Below are 12025 nucleotides of genomic sequence, written 5' to 3' on the forward strand. Positions count from 1 at the left end.
GAGCCTCTGAAAAGGCCGGCTGGAGACACCAGAGTATCAAATAGATCTATACTTGTGACTTTAATGAAGATGAGATCACAGTTTATGACTAATTAATGTAGAAAAACAGTTAATTCCAAAGGGTTCACATACTTTTTCTCACCACTGTATATATGTACTTTTAAAAGCAATACAGTTACCGTGAAATTAAAATATACCTTGTTTACTTTGTTAATACATGGTCCTGGTCTTTTTGTTTAAAATTCTTCTTTGCATGTTATTCCAAAGTAAACAAAAATTTTTTTTTGTCTTGGTTATATTTCATTTAAAAAATGTTATAACTTGCTCCTCAACTGATACAACTTTCCTTCTTTCACCAATAATTTGTCACATAAAAACACACCTAGCTAGTTGCAGTGGTCCATTCTAGAATGGAACACCAACTTTTCATATCCCAATCAATTTCCAATGGGTCTCACTCTAAATTTTTTCCAAATGTAATATCATATTTCACTCTGAAATATGTCACATCAGGGAAGAAAAATTGGTTGTGAATGCTGTTTCATGTTGACTGAAATATAAATTTCTTGACCATTTCTAATTAAAAGTCTTTACCTGTTACATTGACCCTGGAGTGGTGCAAACCAAATACATCATCCACAGTAGAACCAGCAGGGTGGAGGAAAGGGTAAAGAAGCCACCAATTGCAAAACACCAACAGGGCTACACATTGTTGAACTTCAAAGGGGAATATTTAGTCAATGAGAATATAAAAGTTTCCCTAAATAGACAGGAAAGTGAATGATGAGCACCAGGGACCTGTCAGTTAGTCTGGTATGCTGTGTCACATTATGTCAATCCAAAAGTAGGAGATGTTTCTCTTATCTTTTAAAGTTCTGTCAGGACAGACACAACTGACAGGTGTCAGACACAGACATACAGGTAGCAGACACACTAGTCATTTTTTAACCTCTCTGGCCTGGTGTCTATTGTTTAAGCACAGTTTGGCATTTTGTAGTTTTGATAAAGAAGAACGAAATACTTATCCACAAATGAACGTTTAAAAATGGCCTCAGATTTTTTTTTTTATTATTTTAAGGCATATAAATGATGCTCACATTGCATACAGCTGGTGTTAGAAATTTCCAGCAGATCTTCATTAAGGGCCAGGGCTGGTATCCAATCATATCTTCGATGCTATCATAAAGACGATCTGCACCTAAATAAAATTATGGCTTTAAAAGGTACTGCAACATACTGTAAATCTTTTCAACATGGTAACAAACTTTGTACTACATTGTGCCACATTTTTACAGCCCTGTGATTCTGTAAATTCAATTTATATTTTTTTATTTGCTAAGAATTGTATGTCATAGTTAACTTGTCTTTTTTTGTGATGAAATCACTGTGTTTCTCAACTGATTGATTATGACCCAAAAATGGAATGCTAATAATAATGTCATTAGCCATTTAATCACATTATTGTATGTAAAATAGATATTAGAAATATTGATACATTTCAGTGTTGGATTTAAATAAATGTTTGTTTCATGGTTGTAAAATAAACTGCTTTGGTACTGTTCTAGGTCACCACTTGATGTACAATGTAAAATCTAGGTCCTGAAGCAAAGCCAGATGAGAATCACTGGATAAAGAAAACCTAAAGTAATCATTTCAAAAGTATTTCAATAGAGGGTGCCAAAGCTAAAATGTGAACATATACCAAGTTTCCTGTCATCAACACAAAAAAAATAAGAGACCTAAAATCATTTGATTTTGAATTTTGAAAATTAACAAAACAATTTACCATATACCACGTCTTACACAGATGAACTGAAGTATGGCAAAAGTAAGGAGAGTCATTCTACTACAGACGTAATAGTCAGACAGCTGGAAGATATACAGAAAACAATTACTGTCCCCACAGATTCATTGATTATTTTAAACTCCAAAACAGATCATTTCTCTCTGAATCATTGTCTGTGTTGTGAATCTCAGCTCTGTTACCATTAGAAGACCAACCAGGAAGCTAGCAGCACAAATAAAGAGAAGCAATTTACACCTACATGTCCAATTTGGAAGAAGGAGGGATACATGTCTGAGATAGCAGTTATCAGGGATAACTTATATTATACACAAACTGATTCATTAAGAGAAAATGGACTCTTTTAGGAAAAACAGGGCATTCATACTCAGTATGTTGTTATTTCATTCACGCCAGAAAGGGCATTCGGGCCACAGCACGAGTGTAAACACTAAAGGCCAAATCAGGTCCTGCCACAAACAGAAGGGATTGATTGAAACCCCCTTTCCCCCAGAATGTTTATTTTTGAACTTTTAGAATTTTCTCTTAAAGGAATATACTGGGTTAAATCAGGGCTGGACTGGGAAAAGAAATGAGAAAATTGCGGCGCCATTTTGTGGCCCGTTCTGCATAATGCAGCAGCTCATTTCAGCGTAGTCCCGGTTCTTCCGATGGCCAGTCCGCCCCTGATAGGCCCCAAAGTGCATTGGCCCACTGGGAAAATGCCCGGTATGCCAGATTACCAATCAAGCCCTGGGTTCAATTCAAATTAAACTCAATCGACAGCATTTGTGGCATAATGTTGATTACCACAAAAACTAATTTTGACTCGTCCCTCCTTTTCTTTAATGGTGACAAAGAGTCAATTACAATGGAAATGAATGGAGCCAATGTTTGGAGGATTTAAAGGCAGAAATGTTAAACTTGCAATTTTATAAAACAACTTACATTAATACTTCTGTTAAAAATAATGTATTATATGCACTGTAAAGTTGTTTAAATCGTAATTTTATAGTTGTTAGGGCTTTAGTGTTTGTTGACATTACATATGTAGTTATAAAATTGGATATAAATTTACACAGAAAAACCTGCACATTGGTTTCATGTCTTGTGACTATACTTTTAAAACAGTGAGTATTTTAACATTTATGGATTGGCCCCATTCACTTCCATTGTACAGTAAGTGTCTTACTGTAACCCAGATTTTTTATTTTTTTTTAAAGGCAAAAAGGTAAAAGTCAAAATAACTTTGTGGCAATCAATTTTATGCCACAAACGCTGTTGATTGAACTTAACTTGTACTGAACAAGGAATATTCCTTTAACGTATCCATTGAGTGGCAGTTCTTAATGCAAAATCATGCTTTTTTTAGAAGAACAATTGTGTAACCAAAAGTATTGCTTCATGCACTCTTGTGCATAAAGACAGAAGTGGTTCTGTATGCCTTATTTATTGACAGCCATACAAATGTAGCCGTGAATTCTGGCAAAATAAAAACATTTTTAAATTATAAAAAATTTGTTAAATTATAGTAGATGTTTAAATAGGTACTGGTTTTGGAGTGTTCTTAACAGTGTGAAATTGACTTCTGATTTACAGTAGAGTGATCAGTCACATGGCATTTATGGCTCATGTGTTTGTCTTAAAAAAGTAGTGGTCTTTGTGATTAAAAGAATGCTAGCTCTCTCCAGATATATCAGACCTATTTGGATATTAATCTTTGCATGTTTTATGAGACCTCAAGCTCTTCAAAATGTTTTTTACCTGACTCGGCCACCATTAAAATATCTCTTCTCATCTGCCATGAAGCCCAGGACAGAGAATATAGCAAAACCAGTCACAAAGCTAGTTAAGCTGTTCAGTAGACACACATATACACAGTCTCTGAAAGACATAAGAACATCACAAAAGGCTCAATTCTAGTGCAATTTGAGATGAAAGGCAATCCAAAGGAAATCATCGGTTCCAACATATGTGGCATTAGATAAAGTACCTATAACAGTTGTTCTTATATTTGTTGTAGCTTCCCAAAGCAGTTAGTTCCCCTGTGCAAACTCCATAGGAGTAAAACATTTGACTACCTGCATCCATCCACACCTAAATTATAAAATATTGTGATTCATAATTAAATTGCAGTATCACCTTCTATTTTCAAAATATACAAATGTCCAATGTGCAATATAATTGAGTGTATTATATATTTATAATATATATATATATATATATATATATATATATATATATATATATATATATATATATAAGATTTCCTATTAGAATATTTTCAGTTAACACTTTGTAATCAATAGTCCAGGTAAAAAAGGCTTTTGGATTATCTGATTGTTGGATCAGGGTAGAGGTTGAAGGTAATGCCATCCTTTGCTCCAGGGAGATTGAGTTACATTTACATTTATGCATTTGGCAGACGCTTTTATCCAAAGCAATTTACAGAGCCCTTATTACAGGGACAATACCCCTGGAGCAACCTGGAGTTAAGTGCCTTGCTCAAGAACACAATGGTGGTGGCTGTGGTGCTCGAACCAGCATCCTTCTGATTACCAGATTACCAGTTATGCTTAAGGTAGCAGTAAAGTAAACATCTGAAGACATGGAGAGTTAGTGTGTTTCTGCAAAGGAAGATATGGGAAATACAACTGATAAACAGTGCGCTTAACATCTTGTTTAAGGAGCATACTATAACTTTTCACATTGCTAAATAGTTTTGTAAAGTTCTCACCTTGCCTGTGGACTTCACACCCTTCCACACACAGAAGTGGCAGATGATCCAGGCCAGCAAGAGGCAGAGTGCCATGTCCATCACACATTACCAATCTGTTCTATTCCCTCAGACAAACCAAAAATTATTCTCCTGTAGGCATAAAGAAATTAGCTTGGTGTTGCCTGTAAGCAATACTGCACTAATTGCATAAGTCTAACACAATTTTAACAGGGTGCTATTTCCATCAACTTACTCCCAAAACGTAATAACTGGGGAAGTGGTTTTCACTGGAGAATGCTCAGTAATGCTGCTCTTGTGGACATTGTAGCAGAATTAAAAAAAACAAAATGGATGAAAGCCGAGGCTTTTCAAGTCGCATAAGCAAAAAACTATAAATCGCAATGTTAGTGTATGTGATGTACCTGTGTTCCAATACTTTTTGCAGCTAGCCCATGGCAGCTCTGAAGTGAAGGAGGAGAAGAGATAGAGGAACGCACAAGCCAGAATAATGATGTAATAGACTCCAGTATGAAGGTCAACAAGTTACTACCACAACCCAGACCTGTGAACACAGACCAAGTAAACGCAGCAACATAGTATTGTTTAACCTTGTCCACTCCACGCACACATGCGCGGACATTGTATTTTGGCTTCGCTTTATGTAATGCATAGTACCAGTAAAGGGCATATTAGACCCCGTAGTGTGGCTGGCTGCAAACTCCTCCACCGAGTTTGCGAACCATAGGGCTAGGGTGGAAGGACATCCAGGGTCCACAACTTCGTGAACTTGACTGGGGGTAAAAGCACACATTTTCACCTCAGAGGAGGGGAAAGGTGCTATACGCAAGTGATACACCAGGCCAGCTGTTCCATATTACCGAACTCTACCTGTTCATACCTGTAAGAACACGGGATGAAACCGGCTGAACCCAGAGATTGTAAAATCTCACAAATGTATTGGGTGTTGCCCAGCCCGCTGCTCTGCAGATGTCTGCAAGAGAGGTGCCATTGGCCAGTTCCCACGAGGATGCCACACTCCTTGTAGAGTGTGCTTGAACCCGCAAGGGGGCGGGCACGGTCAGGGTATGGTAGGCCAATGCAATGGAAACCACGATTCTTTTGGCAAGCCTCTGTTTAGAGACAGCGTTCCCTTTCCGCTGTCCACCAAAGCAGACAAAGAGCTGCTCAGAGCGTCTAAAGCTCTGCGTGCGATCCAAGTAGGTGCGCAAAGCATGCACCTGACACAGCAACGACATGTCTGGGTCTGCCTCCTCCCGGGGCAGCACTTGCAGGTTCACCACCTGATCCCTGAAGGGGGTCGTAGGAACCTTGGGCACATAGCCCGGTCGGGGTCTCAGGATAAGGTGAGAATCTGGCGGACCGAACTCCAGGCAAGGGTCGCTGACAGAGAACGTCACCTCTTGATGGAGGTGAGCGCAATCAGTAGGATCGTCTTTAACCATCTGTGGTCTGAGGGTATTTTGGGCCCTGGAGAAGTTTTGACATGCCTTGACATTTGTGCTTTTTTCAGTTGCTTAAAAACATATTAATGGCTTAAGTCTGATAACACTGTATTCATCACAAACTGGGCTACAATAATATGTGAGCAACATGTGTGTACAGGTTTGTATTTTTTAGAAAATAACGTTTATGCATGGTTTTTGAAAAAACAAAAAATGTAAGTCACTGAAATAAGGTCATATAACACATACTAAACATTTGTCCACAAGACTCTAGTTTTTTGCTCAACCATGATCACATTCCCACTTAGCCAAACGGGATTCAGTAGATTAATGTTTTTTTGTCTAACTCTGAGTTTGTGTAGGAGTCAGTGTTGTGCTGGGAGCCGGACGTTTGCTGGATTTCATCTCTAAGATATCGTTACCTAGTGTTGCAGACTGTCTGTTGAAGCTGTTGAATAGCAGAAGACAAGCTGCTTTCTAAGGCAAGGCTATCGGGAGTGCACATAAACATCACATACTTTGGATTTTCCCAGCAAAAGTGACCTGCTCCCTTCGCATGAAAATCAGTCTACGGGCTTTAATAGGCAACCTAGGAAGTCTGGGAAGGGCTGATTTTTTAAGTTGCGTTACAAGCCATTCACACATTGGCAAAAAAAAAATCGAATCGAATAAAAAGCTAATATTACATGAAAAATGTTACATATTGCACCTTTAAATAAATTAGATCAAACCCAAAATAAATCGCATAACATTCAATGCTGATATGTTAGTAGAATTGTATGAGTTCTCCAAGAGTGGAGATTGACATTGGCAGAAAATTTATAAACAAATTGTATTTATAGTGGTTGTAATCAAGACCATGCCCATAACATAACTGTGTATGTTTGTGTTTTTGTGCATCCCCCATATTTTAACATGTTTTCTGAAAGATAAAACAGAAATGCCTTATCACTGTGGGGCAACTGACAACCTGACCTGAAACACACACACCTTTCGCATGAGTTGTGTGAGATATCGGATGTTGCATTACACGGACGCTACACTTAACATAAATGTCTGGGGGAAAGATCAGTGACAATCAGTGGACTTCTTCTGTTGTGTCAAAATCATATAACATTTCAGTGCATGTTAATTGTTTCCCACCATTGGGATTTTAAAACATCAGTAAATGCACCTATTCGTGACATGACATTACATTTTATTGCATATGTCAGAGTTCGGGAAGAGAGAGAGAGAGAGGTAAGAAAAACTGCATTACATGCATTAATTCAAAATAAAAGTTGTACAGGATTTGTTAAAACACTTATCATCATTTTCTTACATTTCCCTTATGATAAACACCATTTACTGCCAAAATAATGACTCTAATCCAATGAAAATATTGTTTTCATGTTAAGCCTTTTTTCTTCCTTTCTCTCTTCATGGATTATTAAAGCATTTTTCATTTTAAGTTTAAATAATTGTGTGTGGGGGGTGGGGGTTATAATGTTACATGTTTTTGTGGGCTTAAAAGTAAAATTTTAAGTCATTGAAATTCTTTTCTAGTGTCACTTCCTCATGTCCCAAAAACCGCACGTCAAACATCTTTGACAAAAATAAATGCTAAATCATTGGATTTCAAAATGTACCCCCCACAAACAGTTAAGAGTTTAGTGTTACATTCTCTCACTAACTTGTTTTCATGTGTGGTAAATGTGTTATTTTAACACTGATACTGGAGGTGTTTTGAGTGTCCCTTGATTTATTGCCCACCCTGTTATGTCATGATACCATGACATTTCATTGGAGATATGTTAGAAAATGACATCACACTGAAGGTGGACATCAGTCATTCTGCAAAAATACTTTTGAGTTATTTGAAGTTTATAACTCTATTGTTTTATTTATGTTTTCCTTTATTTTGTGATGTTAGTCATATGTGGTCAAGTATAACATGTCCACCCTATTATTAGTTTACAAATATGTTTCCTAGATATCAATCACATACCATGTACTAGCTCATTTATCCACTGTGTGTCCACCCCGTTATTGTCCACCCTGATACTGCCCATTTAACTGGATGGACAATGTGTTAGTAATTTAGCTTGACCAGCATGACTAATACAATCTTTAATAAATCCCTGCATGAAGAAACTTGCAAATTATATTTTTGTTATATTTTGTTTTATGTTTCAAAGCTGGATTGTCACCGAATTGTAGGAATGACCATTTATGATATGTACAGAGTTGCAGCTCTCTATACGCAGATTACAAAGTCTACAGTAAAAAAAAAAAATAGAGTCTATAGTAACAGACAACTGGGACTGGGCAATAGTAAACCCCCTTTTTAATTTTTTTGTTAAGACTACACCACTTGTCCACATCATGTATGTTTTATAAGGCTGGGTTCTCTCATTACATCATCTGCTCAGCTCATACTCAGCTCAGGCTTGTAGCGACTCTCCTGAAGGAAACTGAAGGCATACATAAACTTAAAAAAAGGAAACACAAAAAGCAGTTAATCGATACTGAAATCTATCTTAAACAAAAAGTAAAAGATTAACAGCGACCTCTTGTGGTAACCTCTTAGAATTGCGTTTATTCATTGAATTTAGACCTTTTATACTGTACCAATATTATACTGTTACCTTATTTTATCAACGACAGTCGATTTGTATTAGGACAGAACGTGTTCACAAGACGTAAAAGATCATCATTTTATGACTCTATTGTTGTTATTAGAATATTAATTAGTTAATATTACAGTAATAGTATTTTATTCTGTTGTATTTTAATTGTTAACCCACTATTATTAATAATTATAAATGCCTTTGTATATCTAAAAGTGTGTAAGATCACACCTTCATAATAATCCAATGGCATTTTTTCATTAATTTGTGCTTTATCTGCAGTTAGTAGTATGCGATACGTAATGAAGATGCCAAAGGTCTGATGAATCTGAAACACAAGCAGTTGTGGAAAGTACTTAAGATTTTTTAACCATTGTAATACAGTTTAACTTGCTGAGTTGCATAAAATGTGAGGCTTTATAACAGTCCAGGGTAGAGTCCACACATCTGACCTCAGGGTCAGGATGTCAGGGGTCGAAACAAGAGGCCAACAAACTCAGTAGGAGAAGATTCAAAAAACAAAATCCTCAAATGTTGTTGTTGCAAACCCTTTCCCATGCTCCTTTCATTACTATGCTGTCATTAAAGGGATTGTTCACCCAAAATTGAAAATCTGTCACCATTTAGTCAGCCTCATATTGTTTCAAATCCATATGACTTTCTGTCTTCCATGGAACACAAAGGGATATGTTAGGTAGAATGTCAGGGATTAATATTCTGTCACCATTCACTTTCATTACATCTTCCACACAATGGTAATTGAACTTTTCCAGTAAAAGCAATTCTTTTTCCAATAAAAAGTAACATGACAAATGTATTGCAGTTCACGAAGCAAACCGATAAAGTGATCATGTACTGTAAGTGACCTGGTTGGGGAAAAAAATTCACCAAATTAAGTTCCAAATATAAGTTCGGAATGAGCTTGTTCATCTAGGCCTGCCAGTCATATACTGCAAATATACACTCACTGAGAACTTTATTAGGAACACTACGATCCTAATAAAGTGCCCGACGTGGTCTTCTTTTGTTGAACCCCATTCGCCTCAAGGTTCGATGTGGTGTGCATTCTGAGAAGTTTTTCTGCTCACTACAATTGTACAGAGTGGTTATATGAGTTACCGTAGCCTTTCTGTCAGCTTGAACCAGTCTGGCCATTCTCTGTTTCCATCTGCAGAACTGCTGCTCACTGGATGTTTTGGCACCATTCTGAGTAAATTCTAGAGGCTGTTGTGTGTAAAAATCTCAGGATATCAGCAGTTACAGAAATACTCAAATGCATAATGTTTACCAAATTCTACAAATAAGCTTATTTATTAACTCATGCTAAGTGAGGTGTAACTTTATTGCAACAAATAGGTCGCACACCCTTGACACACATCATGTGAATTATAGACAGTGTTAGGAGGGTTACTTTTGAAATGCATTCCACTACAGATTACAGAATACATGCTGTAAAATGTAATTTGTAACGTATTCCATTAGATTAGTCATTGTTTTGACTAATCTAATGGAATGGAGTTTTAAACTCACATGTTAAATGCACATGTTAAAAATACATTCTCTGAAAAACCTAAATATCTTATGCAGTGTTGCTTCTAAAACAATATTTTAAATACATAATCATGTTACATGTATTCCATTACTCCCTAACCCTGATTATAGATATCAACAATTGAATTACAACTAGGGTAAATGCTCATTTTTAATTTTTTTATTTGTTTTTCACTTGTGACAATGTTAATTTAAGATAACTGTAATGTGACTGTAACTAGTAAGTTTCATTACTCATTGACATACTCCTGAAATATTTACAGATATAAAAAAAATTTCACTAGTTGTAATTCAATTGTTGATAACAGGAATGGATATTTGGACTAGTATAAATGTAATTATTGATGTCTTTTTACTAATAAGAAGTGTATTGCAGATATGTGGAAAAAACAATATACATACTGTATCTGTAATTGCGTGAGTAATTGATGAGTTTTACACATCATTGTAAAACTCTATTTGTAAAAATGCTGTTCTTATAGATTTACTGTTGAAATTAAATTTTTGAAATCAAGAATGTGTATTTCTGCTAGCAATGACAAACACCGATCAGCCACAACATTAAATCCCCCAGTCGAAGTCCCGCACCTCGACCAGATTCAGTCACAGGTGGCGTTCCTGGACCACGAGGGTGGCCATCTCCTGTCCGAGTACGCACGCTGTGACCTCCGTGGCCTGAAGCGCGAGGTCGTTTGCCGAACTCAGTTCCTGCAGCACATCAGGATCAGGACTACCCTGGTGCAGATCTTTTAACGCCTTGGCCTGTTGGACTTGCAGGAGGGCCATGGTGTGCAGGGCGGAGGCAGCCTATCCAGCAGCGCTGTAGGCCTTGGTCACCAGAGATGACGTCAACCTACAGGCCTTAGAGAGGAGTGCCGGGTGGTGGCATTTTGAGAGCACTGGTAGGAAGAATGGAACCCAAGCGTCTAGCTGCAGAGGCTGAGGGGAGGACGGAGGGTTCCAGTCCAGCCCCACACTCGTGGCAGCCCAGGCAAGCACAGCAGACAGTTCGGCATCGGCCTCAGACTGGGCTGGCACACAGTCGAGTCCTCAGTGTCGGAGTCCACCAAGACGCTCTCTGATACAGTGGTGAAACTCTCATCCAGCTCGGGGGCCCTGAAAGAGATATCAGACTGGCTGTAAGGCGAGAGTACTGGGGAACAGGTGGTCTGCGGTGATTTACCTGGCGGAACCACGCCCGTTAAACTCCCGAAATCGCCTATGGAGACCGCAACGTTGCCATGGTCATATTCTAAGCAGCGCCCGTGGCCATCAGAAGCTGAGAGGAAACGACCGCATCCAGGGATGATACAAAGACGGAAGGGCATCTTGAAAAAGATACATCTTTAAAAAGACGTTCAAGGTCAATGTGTACTCTTTTAGAGAAATATATACTCTCTTAGAGGGCTGTCGAAGTGCCCAGGGCGTAGTCTGCACGCCAAAGCAGCTGAAAATGCGCTGTATCTCCAACAGCGTATGCTCTTTTAGAGTTGAGTGGAACAGCAGTGGGTTTACTCAGCTCACTGAAACACAACCGCTCGGCTCCGAAGAAAAAACAGATGCATGCTTCCCTCCTTTTATACCCGTATGTCTGGGGGAGGGGCATCAAATTCTGTTCGCCAATTCTCATTGGCATTTTCTCAAAGATAAAAGGTAACCAAGGCTCTCAAGAGAGACCCCTAGTGTCACTACATGGACACAACGTCCAGTGAGTGACAGAAGGGGAACAAAAGTACTTGATTCAGGCACAGAGTAAATAAATCAAACCAACCAAAGTGGCTGAATCCAGACACAAGACATGAAACACATAGACATGTCAGGGCTCTGCCTCAAAGTGAAAAAAATTAAAACTAAGGGAAGAACCCTGACAGTACCCAGTCTCAATGGGACAGATATCAGA

At 38.0% G+C, this 12025-nt stretch overlaps 1 pseudogene; it reads right to left on the minus strand.

Annotated features, from left to right (window-relative positions):
- Positions 1 to 597: 597 nt before the first annotated feature.
- On the minus strand, positions 598 to 10911 carry LOC127646590 (sodium- and chloride-dependent GABA transporter 2-like; annotated as a pseudogene).
- Positions 10912 to 12025: the final 1114 nt, after the last annotated feature.

Source organism: Xyrauchen texanus, chromosome 7 (assembly GCF_025860055.1).
Source record: "Xyrauchen texanus isolate HMW12.3.18 chromosome 7, RBS_HiC_50CHRs, whole genome shotgun sequence".
Classification (NCBI taxonomy): Eukaryota; Metazoa; Chordata; class Actinopteri; order Cypriniformes; family Catostomidae; genus Xyrauchen; species Xyrauchen texanus.